The 5,237-nt window shown below is 35.7% G+C and overlaps 1 long non-coding RNA gene across 4 annotated transcripts in view; it reads right to left on the reverse strand.

The window, feature by feature from the left end:
* LOC116216557 overlaps positions 1–5,237 on the reverse strand; it is a 34,342-nt gene that overhangs the window by 27,815 nt on the left and 1,290 nt on the right. The window contains exon 2 of one of the 4 annotated variants that reach the window (XR_004159567.1): positions 1,110–1,217. The exons of the other annotated variants lie outside the window; for them this stretch is intronic. This is a non-coding gene — a long non-coding RNA (uncharacterized LOC116216557). The remainder of the gene's footprint in view (positions 1–1,109; positions 1,218–5,237) is intronic. 4 annotated transcript variants of the gene reach the window in all.

The following is a 5,237-nucleotide window of genomic DNA, read 5'->3' on the forward strand; positions in this document are numbered from 1 at the left end:
GTTTTTTGTTTTTTGTTTTTTTTTTGAGAAGGAAAATCAGTAGATATTTCCAAATAATCTCAGCCACTTGAATTCAATATATAATCTACATATTTGCTCTAATTTCCCTTTTTGATACCATTTGATTTTAATCCAGATAACCACTGTATGAGAGCTTGATCAGTTCATTCCTGAGAATGGATGTCACAATGCACTGCATTCTATTAGATTAACTGAATTACGATGAAAGACAACTTTATTGTAATTTTCCATCAATAGAAATCTTAACTAGCTGATTTTTCTTTTTGTCCAGTAATTCTGATTTCATTTTCTGCTTCCAATTCTAATTTGTTTTCTCTTCAAAAGAAGATACTCCATGCAGGAACACTGAAAATGTAGGTACAAGAGAAATTTCTACCTAAATGATTATAACACTGGGAATAGACACAGAGAGAAAGAAATAAAGCAGAACCATTTTATATGACAGTTGATATAATAGCAGAAACGTAGTTGCCTCCAAATTTACAAGGCAGTTAATGACTCTCGGTGGCTGATGAACACCAAAGCCACAAGCATTAAAGGCAGGAAAGCTCTCTGTACTTACCAGGCCTTTGCATTTAAAGCGTAGTATCTCAACAAAAAAAAAAAAAAAAACAATATTGGTTTGATTTGATAGCTTTTTTAAAAAAATTTAATTTATTTTTTTTGAAATTTATAGTGTCTTTACGTGGATCCAACCACATATAGAGCAGAATCAGAAAGGAGTATCTCACCACAAATGAAACACAGCCAAAAGAGACTGTGGAGTCAAAACAAGGACAAATCAAAATTTAAGGCATTCACATTTGTCCTAGTCTAAGTAAAATACTGCATCCTCATAGCTGTAGTCGTGTTGTAAAGACACCTCTACAACTACTCAGAAATGTCCGAAGAATTAAGAAGAAAAATCCCTGAGTTTTGTTATGGAAAAACTCCATGCACTGTACTACATTTCTTATTTTAGGTGCTAAGTACTAAGTTCATAGTCATCATGAGCTGAGATACACGGAGGAGAAAAAAGATGATTGAGGAATTAACAGTACACATCTACTACTACTTACAATGTAGAAAAGACCTTGTTGCATACTTACTTAAATACTTAAAATATATGAAGAATCTCATCCCTCTGGGAACTGACATTAATGAAGTGACCAAGCATAAGGAGATTTCAAAAACTGGAACCTGTATAGTTCAAAAGACTGTTTCAAACAAGATAGCAGCTTAGAGACTGGTCAAAGACTAAGATCGTAGTCACTATAAGCAACGACTCTGAAAATCAGCAGTTAATGATAGCTCACAATGGCAAAACACAGGCTAGCTCAACTCTTGGAAAAATCTGATGTTAAAAATAAACACCCATTTTTAATCTTGCTTTGTAGTCCTGTCTTTCTTTGGAATTCTGAACTTAACAATACTTTTTTCCAAACGTTCTGATTGAAGACTAGAAAGTATCAAGATAGTTTTTAAAATTTATCTTGGAAAAAAATATTACATATGTATATGGCAAATGCCATTGCTTACAAAACCAGAAGTCACTTATAACATCAAAGAAAAATTACCTCTTCAGAGAGTAAGAAATGAACATGTCAATCACAAGTTATAATCAATCACCTTCAGGTAAAGACATAGGTTATATCTTACAAAACAACAACTACTTGTTTCACAAGCTGTATAAAGCTTTTTTTTTCTTTTTTTTTCACTTATTTCAGCCAGCTTCATTTATCAATTTAATTTCAGGATAGGATTTAATAGGAAAACCTAGGAAATGTTGTGCTCCCATTGTCACGCTCCTTTCTGGATGCTAAAGAGATATTTGTTCTGTTCACTTTATTTATTTTTTTATTTATTTATAAGAATTTTGATTTACAATTTCATGTTCAGATTTTTAATCTCTGGCAATGATAAACAATGTCTTACAGCTCTGCCTCTTTTTGTATTCTGTATGTGTGGATGTATTTCTGGTAGAGGATGTATCTGTCTTGTTCATTATTTGCTACAGAGTTTTTCTTAGTTTTATTTTTGTTTCATTTATTTGTTGTTTGGTTATTTCGTAACAAAAGACAGTCAAGCACGCTAATTTCTTCCCAGACTTCTTTTCTAGTACAGTATTGTCAAGATGATACTGTTTCTCACAAGCATGTTTTCACAGCAATGCCACAAATGCTTACAAGCTGTAGTTTTCTAGCTCAAACACAATTTAGCATAGCTTGAGGGAGATTCTATGGCCTGGAATATGCTAGCAGTTAGGATAAATGGTTCTTTCTGCTCCTCCACTCCAAAAGTCTACAAGAGAACTCCACTACCTAGAGAAAAACACTCAGGCATCATTGTTGCTAGGGCCACAGCTCCAAAACTGCCAGCCATCCCCCTACAAAACAGGCATTCAGCAGCATGTTCATTCACATACTTTGCATTGGGGTTGCTATGGTTTTGTTATGAAGAGACAAGGAAGGCAACTAGAAAATACTTTTTTTTTGTTTTTTTTTTTTTTTAATGACCACAAAAGACTCTTGCCACCAAACAAACTTCTTTATGTTTCTAATAGTCACTAAAAACAATATCCAGGACTTTAGTCCTTTTTGAATGGTACTAGATTTCCTTCCTTCCTGGTGAGATAATGTCCCACAATGCAGTCTTTGAACATCATCCAGTGGAAACAACTAACTGCATACAGAAATACTTTCTAGCAATATCTAGTCACTTGCACTTGACCCAGCTGAAATGCAGTTTCAGCTGTTGGCTCTTTTCCATTTGAATTTGCCTGTGGTGCACAAAACCCTTTCAGGCATTATTATTGAACTGGATGTTCAATTGATACTGCATGAGTAAAGTCGTGTAATGTCAGAATTTCAATTTTATAGTAATAAATCCATCTCTTCCATCTCTGAACATGTGTATATTATAAAATATTTGCCTTCATTCCACTTCTTAAATATCAAATCCTAAGCATTTGTTCTAATCTGGTTGAAGTTCCCATATGTAGGTGTTCATTCATATAAATATGGTCTGACTCGAGATGTGGTGAGCTAGGTGTGATGAGCTAGAGATAGATTGTTACTGGATTATGTGTACTATCTACATCTTCAAAAATCTGGAGATACCATAGCAGAAAAAAGATACTCAGTCGTGTTCATCTTTGCACACAGAATCATCAATGAATTCATACAGATATCTTTAGGGTGGAATCTAAAAATAAATATTGGTGTCTATAATTTTTACTTTCTGTTAGTTTGATAATCTGGATCACTGTCTCTGAGTACATGTTCTGAGGTTAAATCAGTGTTGTTTCCAAACCTCAGTATTATTATTCAACCCACGAAGTATTGCATCCTGTTTGTGAACAAGAAGATGGTGATTGGAACACACAGCAAAAAAGAGAGACAGAAAATCTGCATTTGTTCTTAAAGGAGGAGGCTAAGGGAATCTTAATAAGGAAAAGTAAAGCTCATCTAATCAATATCTTCAACTACCAATTGTGTGGCTCTGGAGAAGATGGAAACAGATTCTAGATGTGCACTGTGTTAAGATGAAAGGCAACAGCTACATGTAGTACTCTAAGAAATTCCAATTCAATATCAGGAAAAATATTTCCCTGTGAGTATAGTCAAACAAGAGATGCTGTGAAATCTCTAAATGTATGTCCTTGAAGAGATCTAAATCTCATCTTGACAAGTCACAATTCAGTCTATGCTGGCCCTGACTTATGTTTCAGTTTAGACCAGATGAAGATTTGCCCAGAGAGGTTGTGGGTGCCACGTCCCTAGAGGCATTCAAGGCCAGTTGGATGTGGTTCTAGGCAGTCTGCTGTAGTAGTTGGTGACCCTGCCCACAGCAGAGGGGCTGAAACTAGATGAACTTTGAAGTCCTTTTCAACCCAGGCCATTCTATGATTCTATGAATATCAGATGTTTCCTGCAATCCAAATCACTTAACAGTTCTGCAGTTCTGGGTCTACTCTGATGCTCCTCTACCTGCTAGTCACCAAACACAGCATGTATAGACCTTGCTCCCTTTTCTGCAGAGGCAAAATGGCCGAAGATTCACATTCTCAGGGAAGTTGTATTTCTTCCTGACAACAGCCTGGCTGTCACGGTACAGTTTGAACCTAGATGCACTATGCATGAATAACAGTCCAGGTATAGAAGATGTTTGATAATCTGTTCAATCTTCAGTATAATTGATACATTAAACACAGTATTTGTCAGTCATTACTATTTTCACCCACACATTTTATAATTCATAACAGCATTTTTCTGAGTAGCTGAATCATATAAATTCTCCATATATTAATATTCTGATTAACAGTGTAATAAAAAAATCACTGACTTAAGAAGTCATATTGAAGCATAAGCATATTATTGTGAGCATTACATTTGCTGGAAAAATAATTTTGGTCTTCAAAAAATATGTGCGTGCACCAGAGAAGGAATTGTAAAGCTGTGAAATATGAAACTGTGTAGGTGCTATCAGCCTCTGAGTCAGCAGTTAACATTTTGCAAAAATTAACATTTTAAGCCTAAGTGCTCCCCCTACATGCTATGAGCCACCCTTTTTGCATAACCATGCACCTACTGACTGCTGCAGTCTGACAGTGCCTCAGAGCTTATACAATTGTAAGCGTAACAAAGTGATTCACTGTAAATTAGCAAAGTGCAGCCAGTCACGCTGAAGAGACATTTATCACAAGAGCAACGTCAGTCATGGACAGAGTAGGAGGAGCAGACAGCACACAGAGAGAATAGCAGTTTTCTCTGAAGCTGAAGGTGAAACGCCTGCAAGTTGGTCAAGCGATTTACTTATTTTTTTACATGTGAGCCTTACTGACAATCAATAATTAACACAGTTGTACAGAAAGAAAGGATTTGTTGGAACAGTGTAATATTTACTTTTTTTCTGATTTAAAATTATTTACTCAACAGAGTCACAATGTATCAGCAGAGCTACTGTTTTCATTCAGAAGGATAGTTCTTCCCTGCTATACTGCATTCCTAATAAAAGACCTGTTAGTCTTGCTCTCCACTGGAAATCTGCCAGCCTCAAATATAGTCACAGTGCCCTGGAAACTGTTTTGTTCTCTGCTCAGCTCCTCTGATAGCAGGAAGGCACAGTGACACAGAGCTTATCTACTCTGAGTACTTCTGATAAATCCAAACTGTCAGACATTGCTGTTCAAAGGTAAGTGGGACATCAAGGAAGAAAGGGCATCATCAACTTTTTTT

The sequence above is a fragment of the Meleagris gallopavo genome, chromosome 1 (genome assembly GCF_000146605.3).
Source record: "Meleagris gallopavo isolate NT-WF06-2002-E0010 breed Aviagen turkey brand Nicholas breeding stock chromosome 1, Turkey_5.1, whole genome shotgun sequence".
In the NCBI taxonomy this organism is placed as follows: Eukaryota; Metazoa; Chordata; class Aves; order Galliformes; family Phasianidae; genus Meleagris; species Meleagris gallopavo.